General features: G+C 40.2%; 1 protein-coding gene across 1 annotated transcript in view; it reads left to right on the top strand.

The window, feature by feature from the left end:
• Nucleotides 1-21,910, top strand: part of LOC117303347 (gamma-aminobutyric acid type B receptor subunit 1-like) — a 168,969-nt gene that overhangs the window by 108,709 nt on the left and 38,350 nt on the right. The gene's annotated exons all lie outside the window — the stretch shown is intronic.

The raw sequence follows: 21,910 nt of genomic DNA, 5'->3' as shown, positions 1-21,910 counted from the left end.
TATAGCAAAGAGATGCACACATGGTGTTTACCGCAAACCAAATACATATTTATAACTCGCCAGGCAATGTCTCAAATCCTATATTAAAAACTCTCATTTGCTCCAAAAAAAAAATTTTGTAACTTAAAAAAAAAAATATAAATCTTTAGAGACTAACACTCTTAAATGTAAAGAGGCATCAAATTTCCCTTCAGAGAGCAAGTTTTTCCTTTGTATCCGGCACTCTGAGAGGTTTTTATTGGTGTATATCGGGAATTAAATACTAGTGTCTATTAAAATTGATGCAGCTTGAATGTCGTTGTGGGAAAATTTGTTGGGAGTTCAGGAAACGTGAAAAAGTAAAAGCCGAATTGAGTGTCTCACAAGAGCTGTATGCTCGGCGCTCTTAACTGCTGAAGTGAGGGTATCACTTTTGGCTGTCCGAGATTTGCTGAATCCTATGCCCTATTTGTTCACAATAAATTGTTTTTAGTGTTTTTTAAAGTTTTGTTTGAAGGCCGTTTGATGTTTCTGTAGTGGTTTTTTTTCAGGATTTTGTTTTAATGTGGGAGATTTTCATTCTTAGAACACAACCTACGTTCGAGTTGGCGTTCACCGCCTGGGTTACATGAATAAAATCGAGAAACAGTTAAATGGCTGCTGACTTGTACTCCAGATAAACAAAGATATTGCCTAATAAAGGGAGACCGCCAACATAGGGCAGTGGATAGCTCAGTTGGTGGAGTACCGGTTTACTAGACATCAGTTAATAGACCGATCCAATTAGGCTCCGCCCACATGCGTGTGTGAGCAAGAACATGTGAACCTCTCCAATGCCATTCTGCACAACTCTGCCGCGCCCTCCAAGCATACGCGCACGCATGTCAGAGTTTATTTTGTCAGACTTTTGGTGGCGCAATGGGTTGTGATTGGTCAATACGCAATGGGGCGGAGATTAATGGATCGGTCTATTCTAACTCACAAATTGCCTATTTAACTGCCATGAAAATAAGCATTAGTAGAAAAACCAAAACAAAAACATGAATTAGAGGATCAGAATGTATGCAGCAGTTCAAGCTGTTATGTTCCTTTTAAATGCTTTAAAAGATATTCTTAGAGATGATGTTGTTTTCGTTCCTGTTGAATTTTTTTCCCCCTGAGCCGCGGGTCAGATGCATTTAGCAATTGTCAAACTCTGCAGGGATTTGACCAGGGCCTAATTTAATGGCTCTGCTTACGGTTCGCAAAGAATCGGTATTTCGGAAGTAGTAATTGTGATTACATCAAGCAAGTTTCACAGGGCCCATTTTCATAGAGCTGCTTAACGGCCAATGTTCTGCTTACTGTTCAATTTCCATTTCATATTGCTGCTAACCGTAAGCACACGAAAATGCATGCCAACCTGCCAGTGCTCACCGCATGAAAATAAATGACGTCAAAATACAAATCCATGCTGAACGCGCAAAATGGCCCCTAGTATGCTTACACATCAGCACATTGTTCTGCAACAGTAAGCACGAACATTTCTTTACCGCTAAGCAGCTCCATGAAATTAGGCCCTGGTTAGAAGGGAAATTTTGCTTGTCGTAGCCCACGCTACAAGGCATTCTTTGCTTACACAGCTAGCGCAGAATTTTGGTGCTTGCCCTATGTGAAAACGTTGAAGGGTAAGCAAAGCCATGAAACTAGGCCCTGAAGCTGTTAAACCATTAAGTCGAGAGTAACTTTTAGGGGCACTTCTCGGCCTAAAAACGGGCACTCTACAAACACCTCTACAACTCTGCACCCTTAGGCTCTGTCTCAACTCTACTCCAACTCCAGTTTAGAATATTTATTCTCTTTTATGAGGTAAAAATATAAAAAACCTGTAATTTAATCATCCATGGAAGGGCTTGGCTTAAAACTGGCTTTGGACAGACGTGATCACGAATATGACAGCCCCACTTTTATCCCTTTAACAAAAAACTGAAACAAATAAAAATCTGATATTTCACTTTTTTTTAGTTTTGGTTTTAAGGGAGTTGTGTTTTTGAACTGATTGTTAGTAATCCACTTAGTAGACGTGTTGACTGTAAAACTACTAGAACTGACCTGGGCACAGTTTCATAAATCCTATTGACCCAATTCACCTGACGTCATCATCAGAATAATCTTGGATGCGCCATTTTGGTGGTCAATGTTAACGTTTGTTATTCAGAGAAGTGCGCATGTAAGGCAACGCGGCATTTACACGTAAACCTATTGACCACCAAAATGGTGAGCCTGGAACAGTCGCCGCGTGTGACGTGCGTGCAAGGGGTCAATAGACCTTTATCACGGTGTGGTCATCTTGATTTTACTCCATTCCAACTCATTGTTACCAAACTGGGGCTAGACGAAATAATAGTCTGGTGCCAGGTGCAATGAATGTTAGCATTCATGACTGTTATTGGAAACAGGGAACATGACCAAGATTGTGACAGCATAGTAAAGGTCTATAGCAGAGTTTTTAGTTCATAAACACTGTGAGCAAAGCAAAAGGCTTTTAGCTTGTCGGCAGTTCTTGCAAGGTGTCATGGCCGAGTGTTTTTTAGAGCATCAAATTCAAATTCTGGTGTTTATGTCATCAGGGTGCGGGTTCGAATCCGGATCATGACACTTGTGTCGTTGAGCAAGATTCTTTACTATAGTTGATTCTCTTCACCCAGGGGTAAAATGGATACTGCGAGGGTAGGGGTTAGTATTGTATTTGAACAAGCCACAGGAGCACCATGGCAGCTCAGTGCTGTATACCCCCCCCCCCTTATGTCAAACTATAACCCTTGGCCAATGGCTCTCAACCCCTGCAATTAGCCTAAATAAATTGAAATAATGCGTGACCTCATGGCAAAACAATAACTGGTTTAAACAAAAAAGTTACAACGGGAAAACATCCCAATCAACCAACATTCACTTTGAGTCTAGCGCCAAACCCATCTCGTGCATTATACTGGGATGAGTTTCCGACCCTGCCAAGTACCAATTAGTCTGTGCAGATTACCCCCGGCGTTGTCCGATACACAATAAAGAAGGTGTGCCATCAGAGCGGAGTACAACAACACACAAGATGTGAGAAACAATAATATTAAAAAAAAACACAGAACCATCCATTGACCCAGAATATAAGTGCAATTTAAAATAGGAGATTGAGTGATGATATGACTAAATGCTTCTCAGCGGGGCAGGGGGGGGGGGGGGCAATTTGACACCTGCGTATGATGGGGGTATGTGATGAGAGAATAGTGAAGGGTGTTGTGAAAGGAAGGATGTTCATTGGTGGTGTTCAGCAATGCATCAATGCATTGTCCGCTTCCTCTATAAGCCTTTTTGAGATATGGCGGACACAGTGCTACAACACTATAAGGTTTGGGTAAATTTGTGCGTATTGACCATAGAAATTGAACGTGTGCTATTCAGTGAAGTGCGCATTTTAGGCGACGCAGGAGTTTACACGTAAACCTAATGACCACCAACATGGTGAGCGTGGCATAAGTCGCGCCGCGTGTGATGCGCGTATCACGTCCGCCATACCTCAAAAAGGCTTATTGTCTTTAATTTGAGTGTTCTGATTGCTTCCTTTTCATCAGTCAGTTTGCTCGGTGGTTGGTGTGTGGTACCTTGAAGTCGAAAGCCTCTAAATTGAAGCTGAAAAACTTCTTTGTATTACTGCATCTTTTGCTAGATAGGTTACTTGGTAGAGCGCTGCGGATTAATCCAAAGGTTGCAGGTTCAAATCTTGATCTAGTCCATTTCTCTTTGTTAACCCCAGCTTAAGTGCAATTTAAAAGTAGGAGATTGAGCAATGATATGGTTAATGCTCCTCAGCGGGAGATAATTTGACACCTGCGTTTGATGAGGGTACGTTTTGAGAGAATAGTGCAGGGAGTTGTGAAGCGGAGGATGCTTGTTGGTGGTGTTCAGCAGTGCATCATTGTCTGCTTACTCTATTACTGTCTTCAATTGGAGTTGCCTGATTGCTTCTGTTTTCAATTCAATCCGAAGCAACGCTTATTTCCACATATCATCCTCAAAAAGTACAGTAAATAGTATAAAAATGGGGAGTGGCCTACGAGGCTCGCTCCGAAAAACAGGGCTCTCCAAGGAACAGCCTACAAAATGAAACAAAACAACAGCTTTATAAGAGACAAATAAACAGGTTTGTGTAGTGGTGTCTTGCCTCGCCTTCAACCTCTTGGGACCCCGGTTTGAAGTCCACCGGTGGCACTATATGTGGACTGGGTTATCTGGATAATTCTCTGGGTTTTTCCTCCAACATCGAAAACTTAAATTTCTTCATTGTCTTCTCTCGTCTCGGTTGGCTCTAATAAGAGCGTTGAGAATGTACATCCAAATCCAAAAATCAAAATAAACAATTTAACACCCACAAAAACAAAACAAAATTAATATTCTTTATCCACGATGCAAATTTAACATCTCTTATATCGTTGCGGTACCCGCTGCCAAAACATAGGATTCAAACTGCCTCTAGCAATCGGGCAATCTCGGTAGTCTAGTTGGTAAGACACTGCTCTAGAATTGCAAAGGTCGTGGGTTCGAATCCCACCCGAGTAACATGCCTGTGATATTTTTTCACAGGACTCTGGAAAGTACTGAGTATACAGTGCTAACACACATCGGTGTATAGGTAAAAAAACAAAATTAAAATTGAACACCTACAGCAAGTACTACAGATAACAATAAAAGTTTGGTTTCTGTGTACGTCAATGACTAGGAGAAACAGTAGTAAGATAAGATATAATGTTAGTTAGTTTGGTCCAGGGTTGACGTGGTACCTTAAAGTGGCTTCAGGTCTTAAGGCTTTTTATGTTTGAATGAGGAATTACCTCTTCCTCAACAACTATGTTACTAGAGGGAGCCGTTTCATACCACCTCTCCCCATTACTCGTTACCAAGTAAGGTTTTACGCTAAAATTTATTTTGAGTAATTACTAATAGTGTAGATGGGTTTTTTCCCCCTTCATTTCATTTGTTTTTTTGTTGCAGATAAGATTAAAACTCGCTGGCATTTAGCTCAAATTTCCTCGTACCCGCCTCATAAAAAATTGAAAACAATTCAATTCAAGAGGATGTTTGCATGAAATAGACGCCCGCGATTTAGCAAATGATTAATGTCATCGCATAAATAGTTTCCATGAAAAACAGATTGAAGCAGAGGGTGATGTTAAATGTCATGTGTGCATTACTGGGTGACATTTCTTGCAAAAAGAAAACTTGCGTCTTCACCCGGCGAAGACAATTTTTGTTCGCATGGCAGGAATGAAAATAAAATCTCGTAAAATCTGGGTCATCCGCTTGTTTTTGTATTGTGGTTTTCCGCGGAGAGAGTGTTTCAGTGGAAGAGGATGATTTACGCCATGGAAACGGTAGATGTACCTGACACCTCGGTTATGAGGTTAGCGTCGCAATAAAGTAATAAATAAAGTAATAAATAATGGCGTAAAAAAAAATAGGAGTTGGGACAAGTCGACTGATACATGGGAAAGGGGGAGCTTTTTAAATTTTACTTTTGTTTTATGAGAGGTCGTCTTACATCCCAAGGCCGGACGGCCACTTCAAGGTGAGGGTGCAGTTAACCAATTTGTTGGGCTATCGACCCAAATCAACAGCCACCAGGGTTACGTTGCCACCCTCTCTTGGGCTGAAAATAGGGTTGCCCGAGAGTTTGTTAGGATATACGCCTCTCTTAATATTTTTGCATGAGGTACGTCACAATGCTAACTCAAAACGAGCGATGGGCGCAGCCACTGCAAGTGATGGGGAACGTGTGCCCATAGCCTCATTTTGGGTAGGAATTATGATGTCATGCATAAGTATTAAGAGAGGCGTATAGGCAAGGGTATCATCCACTAGGAGGAAGGCTATTGAAGCAGAATGCACTGCCTTCCCAATGTAGCAACTATGGGTAAGTGCCTTGCTCAAGGGCACAAGTGGCAAGACCGGGATTCAAACCCACACTCTGGCAACAGTACTCCAGGGGGTTTTACAGATATTTCCATTGTAAATGTTCCTCAAGTCTATCCAACCTTGTTCCTCCTGTCAAGGTGTTTGAGCGTGAGACCAGGCTTTCTGCTTGTTCTCATCCTTATACTGTGGCTTTGCCGAGATGTAGAACAAAGAGTTACTCCAGAAGCTTTACCCCACGTACTGCATCTCTTTGGAACTCCTTGCCTGGTGCATGTTTCCCTTCATCCTATGATCTGCCATATTTTAAGAGGAATATCAACTCCTACCTTCAGCTCCACTGAGCCTCTGCATTTCTATGTTTTCTTCCTTGTAGCCCTTAACCTAGAGTGGCTTTGAGCCTTGTTTTGGGCGAACTTGCATATAAAATTCAAAAAAACTCTGCTGCTGGCAACACCAGAGCTTGGGTCCGGTGAACTAAACTGCTTGGTCACAACACACCACATGAGTGTTTATGAACCACAGGGTTTTGTGACTGAAGCCATGAGTGTTTATGAGTCACAGGGTTTTGTGACTGAAGCCATGAGTGTTTATGAGTCACAGGGTTTTGTGACTGAAGCCATGAGTGTTTATGAGTCACAGGGTTTTGTGACTGAAGCCATGAGTGTTTATGAGTCACAGGGTTTTGTGACTGAAGCCATGAGTGTTTATGAGTCACAGGGTTTTGTGACTGAAGCCATGAGTGTTTATGAGTCACAGGGTTTTGTGGCTGAAGCCATGAGTGTTTATGAGTCACAGGGTTTTGTGACTGAAGCCATGAGTGTTTATGAGTCACAGGGTTTTGTGACTGAAGCCATGAGTGTTTATGAGTCACAGGGTTTTGTGACTGAAGCCATGAGTGTTTATGAGTCACAGGGTTTTGTGACTGAAGCCATGAGTGTTTATGAGTCACAGGGTTTATTATGACTGAAGTGGAGTGATTCAACAGGGGATTGAGTCACAAGGTGTGCTCGATGTGGATCGATCCAGTGATGTAGTTATAGCTGGCTTCAAACTGAGTCACTTTCAATTTAACACTGTATTCATTTTGGTGGCACAAATGGAACATCTATTACGTAATTCTTGGTTTGCTGACTGCGCACAGATATCCTTTTTAGTGTCATGGTCGAGCGCTCAAGTGCGCAAGCTCTGGTTGAATGGGTTTTAACTGGCACTCCTGAACAAAGATATTGTCAAAATAGGGAGACCACCAATATAGGGCTCAGTTGGAGAGTGCCGGCACGTTAATCCCAGGTTCAAATCCCACTCTAGTCAATTTTTCTTTGCTCAACCCAAAATTCAAGGTAGCATAAGTGGGGTACTTCCTACCCCTTCGGTTCTTTGGGTGTGTAAGCCCAGTGAAGTGTTTACACATGACCAAATGGGGTCAAACTAGCTACTTGAAACTACTTGATCTACCCAGAGGTTGCAGGTTCAAATCCAACTCTGAGTAAATTTTTCAAAATTAAAAGTTGCAAAAGTGGGGTACTTCCATCCCCTTCGGTTCTTTGGGTGTGTAAGCCCAGTGAAGTGTTTACACATGACCAAATGGGGTCAAACTAACCTACTTGAAACTACTTGATCTACCCAGAGGTTGCAGGTTCAAATCCAACTCTGAGTAAATTTTTCAAAATTAAAAGTTGCAAAAGTGGGGTACTTCCATCCCCTTCGGTTCTTTGGGTGTGTAAGCCCAGTGAAGTGTTTACACATGACCAAATGGGGTCAAACTAGCCTACTTGAAACTACTTGATCTACCCAGAGGTTGCAGGTTCAAATCCAACTCTAGTAAATTTTTCACAATTAAAAGTTGCAAAAGTGGGGTACTTCCATCCCCTTTGGTTCTTTGGGTGTGTAAGCCCAGTGAAGTGTTTACATATGACCAAATGGGGTCAAACTAGTTACTTGAAGCTACTTGATCTACCCAGAGGTTGCAGGTTCAAATCCAACTCTGAGTACATTTTTCAAAATTAAAAGTTGCAAAAGTGGGGTACTTCCATCCCCTTTGGTTCTTTGGGTGTAGACCCTGTGGAATAGCCCAGTGGAGTATTTAAAGGGACACGTTGCCTTGGATCGGTCGAGTTGGTCTTTGAAAAGCGTTTGTAACCGTTTGTTAAAAAATGGATATGATTAGTAAGATATTTTAAAAGTAGAACATCATGATCCACACGAGTATCACTCGAAATTGCGTTGTTTTCCTTTTACCTCGTCGACGAACACGGTCGGCCATTTATGGGAGTCAAATGTTTGACGCCCATAAATGGCCGACCGTGTTAGTGTAAGTAAAAGCTACTTGAAATTAGATCTACTCAATGGTTCTGTCACTTCCATATAGGCCAATTATACAGTGTTTATCAGTGTATTGAAGTATTGCTAATAATATACGTGTTTAGTCCAGTGGGGCATAGGAGACTCTTATTACTTGATCTAGTATTCATGTTAGCATTGTAAAGCATATAAAGTTAAAGGGAAGGTTCACGTTTGGTAATTACTCAAAATAATTATTAGCATAAAACCTTACTTGGTAACGAGTAATGGGGAGAGGTTGATAGGATAAAACATTCTGAGAAACGGCTCCCTCTGAAGTAGCATAGATTTTGAGAAAGAGGTAATTTCTCACTTAAAGGGAAGGTACACGTTTGGTAATTAATTACTCAAAACAAATATTAACTAAAAACTGACTTGGTAACGAGGATTGGAGAGCTGTTGATAGTACAACACATTGTGAGAAACGTCTCCCTCTGAAGTAGCATAGATTTTGAGAAAGAGGTAATTTCTCACTGAAGTAATAAAAGACTTCTAGCCGTAATAAAAGACTTCTAGCCGGAAGTCTTTTATCTGGAAGCACACAATTTCGTCCAACAACGATGTTTTTTCTCTCATCATTTTCTTGCAACTTCAAATACCAATTGAGTCAAAATGTTCACAGATTTGTTATTTTATGCACTGTTGGGATACACCAAGTGAGAATACTGGTCGTTGACAATTACCAAAAGGTGTCCAGTGCCTTTAAATAATATCAATACCAAAGATCTGGAAACACTGATTAAAGACAAACAGTGATGTCACGGCGCATGATGATGTCTATAATATCGGAGGTGATGATTGGTCGGTGTCCAGGGAAATCACAGGTGTGTTCCCGCAATCAGTTGACATACGGCTTAGGCGTACCTTGGCCGAGGCGGATCACTTATCCCTCTGTGTTTACATGACTCTGAATTGTGACGTCTCAATTGCAACTGTGACACAAAATTAAAGAAGTAAACTGCCAGGCCTTGAAAGGGTTCCTTGTTGGGAGGGGGTAGAGGGGATTAAAGGCAGTGGACACTATTGGTAATTACTCAAAATAATTATCAGCATAAAACCTCACTTGGTAACAAGTAATGGGTAGAGGTTGATGGTATAAAACATTGTGAGAAACGGCTCCCTCTGAAGTGCCATAGTTTTCGAGAAAGAAGTAATTTTCCACGAATTTGATTTCAAGACCTCAAGTTTAGAATTTGAGGTCTCGAAATCAAGCATCTGAAAGCAGACAACTCCGTGTGACAAGGGTGTTTTTTTCTTTCATAGACCAATCGAGCTCAAATTTTCACAGTTTGGTAATTTTATGCATATGTTGAGATACACCAAGTGAGAAGACTAGTCTTTGACAATTACCAATAGTGTCCACTGTTTTTAAGATCCTGAGGATCTTTCAGTGATAAAGTATTATAGTCCTGGAAGATTTTCTACCTTTCGCCCAGGTAACAGTAAAAAAAAAACAGGACGTTTCCGAATTCCTGAAAATATGCAAGACAGTTCTTTTAGGAATAAAATCAACATGGCAAGTAGATACACACAAGGTGTTACCGCAAACCAAACAAATATTGATACCTCAAATCCCATATGGACACATTAATTGTTTACTATTTTTTGTGATCCCCCCAGTAAACAGATAACATTGCACCCTGAAGAGTCCTTGTTCCCATTCTGAAAACTGTGTGGCCGTGCGATCTTAATTTTTTTGTTTTACAGCTATTTTTTTTTAGGGATTCGGTGCACGGAATAGTAGCTGCATGGTCGGGCCCTCCATACAAATGGTAGGGAGAGAGGGCGTGCGTCATGTCCAGTTACTTGGTGAGAGCGCATTATTCCATGTACATGTACAGCCTCAGGCCTGGCCCAATTAACTTCATATAAGGCTCGTAAGCATAAAAACTTGCTAAGCAAAGAAAGATCTTGCTCAATAGAAACTGTATGGTAACTAGCCGAAATTCCACAAGGTTAACATTAATCCAACTGGTGCCCTACGTTTTTTTGCTTAGCAAAGAAATTTGCTGTGAAGTTTTTTCTTTTTATCGAAATTGGGTCCCGCCTTTGATCATAACAACACAGCCCCTTTAATTGAGACGCTTTAAAAAGCTTGCCCAGTGCTTTATTTACATTAATACTTTGTCTTCCAATACACCAGTGTTTGTCTTCTAATTATCTTAATATCAAACTATAATCCTGTCCCAATGCCAAACGAAATTACCTAAATGTAGAATCTTGTTTGCTGATAGAGTTGTTTAAATATTCAAAAACTCATAGAGTGATTACACAAACCATTTTTTATTTTAAGCATATCCATGTCAATTCAATTACTCCATATAATCTGGCTAATTTACCCATGTTATCATTGCGCAGACCGAGTCGTCCGTAAACAACTAGTTTGTTGAATTTAGGAATCACGGTAACAAAAAGCAAGCACCGCACGCTTATAAAAAAACAAGCTCTCTCTGGACGCTGATGCAATTAAGCCAGCCGATAGTTTGTTTAAGTAGCTCATTAATTATGCAAATAACCAAGCACATCTCAATTTAATATAATCTCTCTCCGTTAATGAAACACTCGTGGATGAAAAAAACCAAATCCAGAACACTTACTTTGTTATTTTGTAATTAAGTCGTTGACGTTTGTTTACGCTGGACTGCTGTTAATTACGAGTTTGTCGGGGGAGGGTGGTGGGGGGGGTACGGCGATTGCTCATCTAACTACGACGACGTCTACCGAGCCCTAGTGACGACTTTACTCAATGTACTCACGAAACCAGGTGTTATGTAAGAACGGAATCAATTCAATACCCAAGCCCCCGTAAGGGCGTCGATATTTGCTCGTATTAGTTTTTTCGGGGGGGGGGGGGGGTTGGTTTCCCACTAATAATGGATAGAAGGGTGACGAAGGCGGGCGGCAGCTGCCGTTGATTCCGCCCTGCATTCTATCTGCTCCAGTTGACACCAAGTGCGGCCTCCTCTTCGTCAATATTGTGCATTTAAATAAATATATTTTCCTTCCACCCCAAGAGATCGGGGGCTAAAGTCATCTGGAAAGTGACCTTTTCCAGTGCTCCTAGCTTGTTCTTTGTTTCAATGAGTTATTGGATTTTGTTGTTTGAAAGGGGAGGGTTTTGGTTGTCTATGAAATATAAAGTCCTTTTTATTACTAAAATAGGAGCACCTGGAAACCTAAAATTGACTTACAGGGCCAAATTTCATACAGTCTGTAAGCACTAAAACATGCTAAGCACATAAAAGTATTACTTAGCAGAAAGTTATATTGTTCTTTTGAACCAAAAGTGGTATCAACAAGGGGTCTTAACATCATTAAAGCATAGATATTGTCGTTTCAAATGATTTTTTTTTAATGACCTGAGTCTACAAACGAATCTTTACTTGATAACGTTTAGCTTTGAGCTAACTCATTCATGACACCCCATCATCCCCTAAACTTCCCCTCCTCCACCCACAGCGAAACAATGCCCAATGACCTTCCCCTTCATCTTTCCTAAGATGGAAAAAAAAAAAACTTCAGTCGATTCTACCCTGCACAAGACAAAGACCAGCAAGGTCTAGTGTACTTTACAAGGATCCATCAATACTTCATTATACGTGCGAACACAACACCGGGAGACAAATCCAGGGCAGGGTTCGAGAGGCAATAGGAGCTAGACTGGTCCCCTGTCTCTATCCACACGGATCATAGAGTTATATACAAGAACTAGAGGGCGCACTGGTGATGCTGCTTGCACAAACGCGACGGGACCGCAAGATGACAAGCGCGCCATTCTGTACGCGCGTTAAATATGAAATACGCGTTTGAGCTTTTTTTATTATTGAACGCTCACGCGATGATGTTTGTTCAATGGTCGCACAAACACACGCAGTGAGATGGCAGTTTTGTCAATTTAGAAAATGGCCGACTGCGCGTATGCCGGAGCGCGTATATAGGCCAGTGCGCCCTCTAGTTCTTATAATATAACTCTATGGCTCGGATAAAGATAAGTTGTTGATTTTCAGAACTAGTGATTTCATTAGATACAATCATTTCATTGGATAAACATGCAGTGACAAAGCTTTCTTTATCTGTGTTTTGATTGGTCGGAGGTGACGTTTGGCGGCTGCACTTATTGACCCCTTGCACGCACGTCACACGCGGCGACTGGTGCCATGCTCACCATGTTAGTGGGCAAGTTAGGTTTACGTGTAATAACGCCGCGTCGCCTAAAATGCGCACTTCACTGCATTACGCACAGCATACTCTATGCATAGAGTTATATATGAAAACGCACAGTGAAATTGCCCACCAGTATGGCGCATTCAAGATTTTTCTGATGATGACGTCAGGTGAAATGGGTCAATAGCTTAGCTGCACTTTAGTTCATCTGCATATGAGTGTAGGTGAAAGGTGATTATGGACGGGGATTAGGCCACTCTCTGGCGTAAATTCAAGAGCCTCGAAGTGTGACGTCAGATGTTCAGACTAAAAAGGGCCATGCTTGGCACATAGAGGTGTTTTTTCCAATTTACTGTCATCTAGCCAGTGCTAATCGGGTGATAGGGCTGTTTTTATTTGTATGAGGCAGATGTCCATCATCACACATGTAGTGAACTTCCATCATATTCCCATAACCCCTCTGTGGCGAGATGAGAAAAGTACGTTGTGAGTGCGACCCTAGGGCAGGCGCCACCCCTAAGGGCCTTGAATTTTGGGAAGGAAAACATCTCAGACAAAAGAGTTTACAGAATTCCAAGAGGAGAAGGACAATGGTAGTGGTTGGAACTTGAAGTTACTTTATGCCATATTTGTGAATTGTAGCAGGGGCAGTGTAAAAGGGATGAGATAGACCTTATGCACATGACGTCATTTCAGTACAGCGCCCCCGCATTGAGGTCAAAAGGAGGTTGTTCATTGGCCAATCTATGTGCGTTTCGATTGTTTCGTCACCGTTTGACCTCAAAGATGGCGGCTGGATGACGTCAATGCATAAGGTCTATTGTTAAGACTTTTGGCTGATTCAGACTTTTTATGTCGGTCAGGTAAAGAAAAACAGACAATATTTTTTCCACAAATAAAGAAATCCTGCTCATTGGTCTACTTCTCTAGTGCTTTGGATACTGTTCCCAAATGCTCCTTGGAATCATTAACCCCAGGGGGTACCAAATGGTAGAAATGGCATCACTTCAACATACCTTTGAATTTGTATCCAAGTTTCAGACTTTTTCGTTAGTAATGACTCTCACCCCTGGTATAAATGCAAATCTATAGATAAAAAGAGCACAAAGGTCCATCTGTCTATCCATGCAGCAGTGCGATCTGCATTGTCAGTTGCGGGAGAGATGTCCTTGAGCAAGAAACTTAACCTTTATTGATGCGTCCATCAGATGGGATGTGCGTTGTGCAATGCAAGTAAAATAACCAAGTTACACTTTTTCGCTTTAGAGAAAGAGTTTGCCAAAGTGTCTGGCAGTGGTTGCCGATGGCGCCGCAGCACCTTATAAGGTCTCACAATTCATGAAATTCAAAACTTGTCTTAGAAAGTGTTTCTCTGTGTTTAAAGGCAGTGGACACTATTGGTAATTACTCAACATCATTATTAGCATGAGCTAGGTTGATAGCATAAAACAATGTGAGAAACGGCTCCCTCTGAAGTGACGTGGTTTACGAAAAATAAGTAATTTTCCATGAGTTTGATTTCGAGACCTCAGATTTAGAATTTGAGGTCTCGAAATCAAAACATCTGAAAGCACACAACTTCTTGTGACAAGGGTGTTTTTTTCTTTCATTATTACCTCGCAACTTTGTCCACCAATTGAGCTCAAATTTTCACAGGTTTGTTATTTTTTGCTAATGTTGAGATGCACCAAGTGAGAAGACTGGTCTTTGTCAATTACCAAAGGTGTTCAGTGTCTTTAAGCACCTTGAACTCCTTCATGGCTGATACGAGGGCCATGTTATTATTATTTTATTGTTATTCCCCCTTTACCTGATGAAGACTTCCATCGTTGGGCGAGAGCCGAGGGCCAACTAGAGTTTGATTATTCATGCTTTTATTATGAAGTTACTAGCATACTAATTATCTGAATAAATAATGGTGCACGATGGATTTTTGAATGAGATTATTCTACCGTGCTCTAATGGGATGTAGTGGACCACATCCATAATGGTTTGGACTAGCAGGCCAATGGATTTGTACATTAAACATTTATAATGCCGTGTCTGCAAATTGACGTCATCCAAAAAATTGGGTCCGAACTTATATGGAAAGGTTTGCGGTAACACCATGTAATGACTATCTAAATGAGTTGGGGTGGTTCTGAAAAGAACCGTTGGTTTCAACTCGACGTTTCGATCAGTATGCTCTGATCGTCTTCTGGAGAAAATCGATCCGAACTTATTGGTTTGAGCTGAATGAGATCCAAGTTTTTTGCAATTCTTCAACTTCCACAACAAAACTGTACTTGGTTTACAACAAAAGCGATGCGATGTCTGGGCATTTTGTGAATATCATACAGAAATGAATGCTTTGTGAGAAACGGCTCCCTCTGAAGTAATGTATGTTTTGAGAAAAATGTAATTTCCCACTCAAAATAAAAGACTTCAGGCCTGAAGCCCGCAACTTTTAAAGCACACAAATTTGTGCAACAATGGTGTTTTTTTCTTTCATCATTATCTTGCAACTTCGATGACCAATTGAGTCCAAATTTTCACAGATTTGTTATTTTATGCATATGTTGGGATAGCGAAAATACTGGTTTTTGACAATTACCAAATGTGTCCAGGGGTTGATTTCACAAAGAGTTAGGACTAGTCCTAGGAGATATACAAATTGCATAGATAGTCCTAAGTTAGGACGAGTAACTGGTCCTAACTCTAGATAAGACTAGTCCTAACTCTTTGTGAAATCCACCCCAGTACCTTTAAAGCATACACAGTTCTTGTACTTGAAAAATTTTTCCCATGGACCAAAAAACATGTCTGCACCCTCCACATTTTCCAGTATGACATGCAACCCAATAACTTTTTACTTGGTGTTTTAATTAATTCGAAAGGCATCATTTTTAAGGCTGAAGCTTCTTGGTCCTTGAATGTGGCAACACATCAATTCATAGTATGTGCTATGCATCTATCAAATATGTACAAAATGGATTTTAGCTTTTCCTGATACTACGTGCCTATGTGGCGCCATGCCCTCAACCTGTGGTATTCAACTTACTTACTTCCCAGAGGCCGTTCTTTTCATGGGGGGGGGGGGAAGGAGAGAAAAAAGGGAGAATTCTTGAATACGACGCCTCATTGGCAGACGGTGTATTCAACAACGTGTCCTTGCGCCCTTACAACCATTAATAGGTGCCGCCTCCCAGCCTCTACTTTGAGCCAAGAGAAAAATATGCAAGCTACCCCCATATTTCTAGCATTGTAATCAATCATTTCACTCGCAGATGTTGGGATTCTCACATGCTGACCAAAGGGTTTGCCGGGTCACGCTGGCGGGGCTGTGGCGACGAGGAACTTCCTTTCCTTGTAATGGAGTCGATAATCCCTGACCAGCCACTTGACTATACGCAGACAAGGTCAAGTTCCTTTTCAGTCCCTCCTACTTCGTCGTCGTAGTAATCCTGACGGCTTGTTTCCTAGGCTGGTTTTGTTGAGTATTCATAATATATTAGCCTACGTGGATGTGTGACATTGATACATATTTTATATAAATATTTTTCTTTCATGTCTGTGGGATTTTCAGTCAATCTCTCAGGAAGACGCGCCCACCTTTTTCAAGTTCCTTTTCAGACCCTCCTTGTTCCTCGTAGTTATCCTGATGGATTTTTTCTTGGGCTTGTTTTTAAAATTTATTTATAGTAGGTGCGTTCTTTTAGCTTCCCTGGGTTGACCCCGGTGTGTGGCGGTTTCTTTTCCCAGGACAAACGTGGGTAATTATATTCACACGTTCGTCCTGGGAAAAAAAAACGCCGCACACCCGGGTCGACCCAGGGAAGCTAAACGAACGCACCCAGTATATTGGCCCAAGTGGATGTGTGACATTGATAACATAGTTTATATAATTTTTTTCTGTGTGGGAGAATGTTGTTTGTGAGAAGCTGTTGTTGTTTTAGTAATTATTGATGATGCATTTCTTTATGTCAGTAACCTTGCTCAGATTGTGTATTCCAATTATGGATTATTCTTTATGTGTGGGCATGCATAACCGCTTTTTGTATTTTTTGGCGATATCTAAAAAATGTGACCACCTTTATAAGTTCCTTTTAAGTTTGCCTTCTTTGTAGTAATTTTGATGGCTTTTTTCCTAGGCTTGTTTTGTAGATTATTTATAATATATTGGCCTATGTGTATGTGTGACATTGATACATATTTTATATGGGTTTTTTTCTGTGTGGGAGAATGTCGTACCACTGTGGTGTTTGTCCGAAGTTGTTGTTAGTAATAAAACAATGATGATTCCTTTCTCAGATTGTATATTCCTATTATGGATTATTCTTTATGTGTGGGCATAACCGCTCTGGATTTTCGGTCCCCCTTCTTCCTAGTATTTCTGATTGCTTGTTTCCTAGGCTTGTTTTGTAGATTATTTATAATATATTGGCCTATGTGTATGTGCAACGTGTGGGAGAATGTTGTACACTATGGTGTTTGTCAGAAGTTGTTGTTGTTGTTTTAGTCATTTTAACAAAAACATGATGATGATGATGTTTCTTTATGCCAGTAACCTTCAGATTGTGTATTCCAATTATGGATTATTCTCTCTGTGTGGGCACAACCGCTTTTTGGATTGTTGGCGATATCTCAAAAATGCGACCACCTTTGTTCAAGTTACTTTTTAAGTCCCCCTTCCTCTTGACGGCTTGTTTCCCAGGCTTGTTTTGTCGATTATTTATAACTTATTGGCCTATGTGTTGTGTTAGTAATCTAAAGAAAACATTGATGATTTTTTGTTTTTTTAAATTCACATTTTTCATAACTTCCCTGCTGTGAGCTTTGGGAACTGACTTTGTGGCTTTGGAATCGGTTTCTGATGCTTGGCAAAAAAAAAAAAAAAAAAAAAAAAAATGAAATAAAAACAAGAAAAACACGTCCAAACCTGGTGCCCTGCTGTTTTTAGTATCAGTGTACTCTGTGGACTGGGTTTAGCAGATTATTTTGTTATTATTATTTTATTTATTTTTTATTAAAATTGTGGCCCAAGGGCCAAATTGCATGTGACTGTACATATAAGTATATAGATTAGCAATAAAAGGAATCCCAAAATAAGTATCCTAAATCGCACATAATGGTAGATGTAACTAAATTGAGAATTTGCGTAGGGCACCTTGGAGGGGCACCAAATTTACTGTTTTGTTTTTTGTTTTTTAAATAGTAATTGGCCTGACGTTCGACCCAAGTAGATTCTTTGTCAAAGGCTAAAATAACTACACAACAAACAGGTATACAGGGGTCACAAAAGCAATCAAGTGGAAATAGATAAAAGCGAAAGCAAACAGAGAAAGCATGGGATGAAAAAGAGGAGGGTAACAACAAGGGTTTCCACCGGGCAACATCCTGTAGCACTGCCCCAGGGCAACATCCTGTAGCACTGCCCCAGGGCAACATCTTGTAGCACTGCCCAGGGCACCAACCTGTAACCCTGCCCCAAGGCACCATCCTGTTGCCTAAATTACACCAGGCACCATTCTGTATCCCTGCCCCAGGGTATTATCCTGTAGCCTTGCCCCAGGTACCATTTTGTAGCCTTGCCCCAGGTACCATTCTGTAGCCTTGCCCCAGGTACCATTCTGTAGCCTTGCCCCAGGTACCATTCTGTAGCCTTGCCCCAGGTACCATTCTGTAGCCTTGCCCCAGGTACCATTCTGTAGCCTTGCCCCAGGTACCATTCTGTAGCCTTGCCCCAGCTACCATTCTGTAGCCTTGCCCAAGGTACCATTTTGTAGCCTTGCCCCAGGTACCATTCTGTAGCCTTGCCCAAGGTACCATTATGTAGCCTTGCCCCAGGTACCACTCTGCAGCCTTGCCCCAGGTACCATTATGTAGCCTTGCCCCAGGCATCAAGAACCCTATCTTTGCCACTCAGTACAAATGTTACCAACATACATGAGATTCAGGGTTTGGGGTTTGTTATTTCAATAACCCGATCATCATCAGGATGCACGTTATCATTAAATAATTACTCACTGAACCTGAAAACGCAGAAATAACGGATCCATACACCACAAGAAGTATATGTCACCATTCCCCACTTGAGAAAAAAAACAGCTTCAATAATATAACCCATGTGTGAACTCGGCCAAGAAAAAAGTTTTTTTTATAGTGCCCTCTAGGGGTAGGGGTCCTGGACAACAAACATCCCATCAATTAATGTCATCATCTAGACCCCCTCTTCTCTTCTGGGTCTGACCTTTTCAAGTAATTAGTTTTGTCACCTGTTTGTTTGGAGATGCCATATGCACAGGATAATTGTTTTTTTCGAAGGGGGGGGGGGTGTCAGGGAGGGGGTAGGGAGGGAGAGACAACATAACAGCCTCTCAGTTTTATTGCAAAAAGCCGCCAGATGATCAAGGGAAAAAGATGGTCGTTTTCGCATTGGAAGGCCTTGTACTTCATGTTGGTATTAAAGGCACTGGACACTAGTGGTAATTACTCAAAATAGTTGCTAGCATAAAAAGTTACTTGTTAACAACCCAGGTCAAAATTCCAGTTGAACCTAGCTAACTGGGGTCAACTGGTTCAACTGGATAGTGACCAAACTCGTCCATTTTCCATATTAACCAACTGGTTTGGACTAGGTTAAACTGTGTTCAACTAGGTTGAAATTATAAACCAGTTGGTTTCTGTCCATTTTCCATATAGACCAACTGGTTTTAAATATGTTTAACTAGTTTATCAACTGGTTTTCAACTAGTTCCAGTTAAACCCAGTTTAACTAGGTTCAACTGGAATTTTGACCTGGGAAGCAATGGAGAACTGTTGATGTTAAAAAAACCTTGTGAAAAACGGCTCCCTTTGAAGTAATGTAGTGTTTGAGAAATAAATCATTTCTCAATCAAATAATATTTAAAGATTTCTGGCCTGAAGCCTTTTATATCTGAAACCACACAAACTTGTGCAACAAAGACGTTTTTTTTTCATTATTCTTTTGCAACTTCGATGATAATCGAGTACAAAATATCACAGTTTTGTTATTTTATACGTATGTTGGGATACACCAAGTGAGAATACTTGTCTTCGAAAATTACCAAAGGTGTCCATTGCCTCTAAATATAACCTGCCGTTTAGAAATATTAACTACAAAACAATTTTGCGGTCCAATTTAATAGAGCAATAAATACGAACAATTATTGAAATGGTGTTGTGTTTTTACAGATGTGACAGGAAGGAATACAATCAACAATGTGAATGTTTCCTAAAGGCTGTTGTGTCTATTGTTAATAGCTTTATTGTTGTTACGACAACAATTGTTTATTTATTTTCGTTCCATTAATGTTTGTTTATTTGTTAATTTTGTTTCAATGTCAGTGGTAAATTTAATGAGACTAGTAATATTTCCCTGTTAAAGGTTGAGTCATTGATTGGTAAATGCTCAGAAAATTTATTACCAAAACAACTTACTTGATGAGAGGCACTGCAGCTGTTGATAGTATAAACTTTGGAAATAGGATTCCCTTTGAGGTTATATGGTTTGGATAATTTTCACCCAACAACATTTGATATCTGAAGGTTGGTGTCCATTTGGGAATGCTGCGGTCAGAGATGCAGTTGGTACCTGCTGTCACTTCACTTAAAGACACTGGGGTGGATTTCACAAAGAGTTTAAACTAGTCTTATCTCTAGTTAGGACAAGTTACTCGTCCTAACTTAGGACTCGCCAAACGTTTTTAATATCTCCTAGGACTAGTCCTAAGTTAGGACTCTTTGTGAAACCGACCCCTGGACATCTTTTGGTAATTATCAAGGACCAGTATTCTCACTTGGTATATCTCAACATATGCATAAGTAACAAACCTGTTAAAATTTGAGCTCAATTGGTCATTGAAGTTGCAAGAAAATGATGCAAGAAAAAACACCCTCGTTGTACAAAATAGTGTGTGTTTAGAAAGGAATAAAGGCTTCTGGCAGAAGTCTTTTATTATTTTAGTGAGAAATTACCTCTTTCTCAAAAACAATTTTACTTCAGAGGGAGCCGTTTCTCACAATGTTTTATATACCATCAATAGCTCTCCATTGCTTGTTACCAAGTAAGGTTTTATGCTAACAGTTATTTTGAGTAATTACCACTAGTGTTCACTGCCTTTAAAGGAAAGGTACACGTTTGGTAATTGTCAAAGACCAGTTTTCTCACTTGGTGTATCCCATCATAACCATAAAATAACAAGCCTGTGAAAATTTGGGCTCAATCGGTCATGGAAGTTGCAAGATAATAATGAAAGAAAAAACACCCTTGTTGGACGAAATTGTGTGCTTTCAGATAAGAATAAAAGACTTCTTGCCAGAACTCTTTTATTATTTTAGTGAGAAATTACCTCTTTCTCAAAAACTACATTACTTCAGAGGGAGTCGTTTCCCACAATGTTTTATACTATCAACAGCTCTCCAATGCTTATTACCAAGTCAGTTTTTAAGTTAATATTTGTTTTGAGTAATTACCAAACATGTACCTTCCCTTTAACGTGGATAAATTTGACATTCTTGTGAAAACACTGTGACACTTTCTGGGTGTTTTCACAGCAAATAGGCAGTATATTCAGCAGAAACATTCACAAACAACTTTTATTGTATTTTTGTTTAAAATGTTGCCTCTAAGTAAATCAGCATTACGCTGACTGGGTAAAAATAGTTGTTTATATTCTACAGTTTCAGTAAACAAACATACTTTAAACCAACATATTAAAGGAACACAGTGCCTTGGATCGGACGAGTTGGTCTATAAAAAGCGTTTGAAACCATTTGTTATGAAATGCATATGGTTAGAAAGATGTTTTAAAAGTAGAATACCAATTTTAAAAAAACTCTATTTAACCCAAATCCCTTGATGTTCATGTTTTCGAGCAAACGACACTTCTATGAAGAGCTTCTCATGCTAAAGTCGGTAACCAAACAACAAAGACAGTGTTGACATCATTATTGGCCGTGTTTGCATTGAAAACAAGGTGTTAATGGTTGAAGAGCAGTGATCAACGAAATTGCGTATGTCATCTGACAGGTTGAGAAGCGAAATTCATTTGAAAGATCATTAAGGACTGTCGGCAATTTATGAAATTTTTCACCTCGACAATAAATAACCGATGACCTTTTGTGTTTGACACTCTAGTTCTGAGTGCTTGCTTTGACGCACTGCTGATCCCATTTCTTTGACGGATCAAGGATCAATTTGATAAAGCCTTTAAAGGCACTGGACACCTTTGGTTATTGTCAAAGACCAGTATTCTCACTTGGTGTATCTCAACATATGCCAAAAATGAGTAAACCTATGAAAATTTGGACTCGATTGGTCATCGAAGTATATTCCAATATTTTAGTGCAAAATTACTTCTTTCTCTAAAGCTACGTTACTTTAGAGGAAGCCATTTCTCACAATGTTTATACTATAAACTGCTCTCCATTGCTTGTTACCAAGTAAGTTCTTATGCTAACAATTATGTTGAGTAATTACCAA

The sequence above is a fragment of the Asterias rubens genome, chromosome 19 (assembly GCF_902459465.1).
Source record: "Asterias rubens chromosome 19, eAstRub1.3, whole genome shotgun sequence".
NCBI lineage: Eukaryota > Metazoa > Echinodermata > Asteroidea > Forcipulatida > Asteriidae > Asterias > Asterias rubens.
The sequence above is the reverse complement of the archived record's forward strand: the minus strand, read 5'-3'. Positions and strand labels throughout refer to the sequence as shown.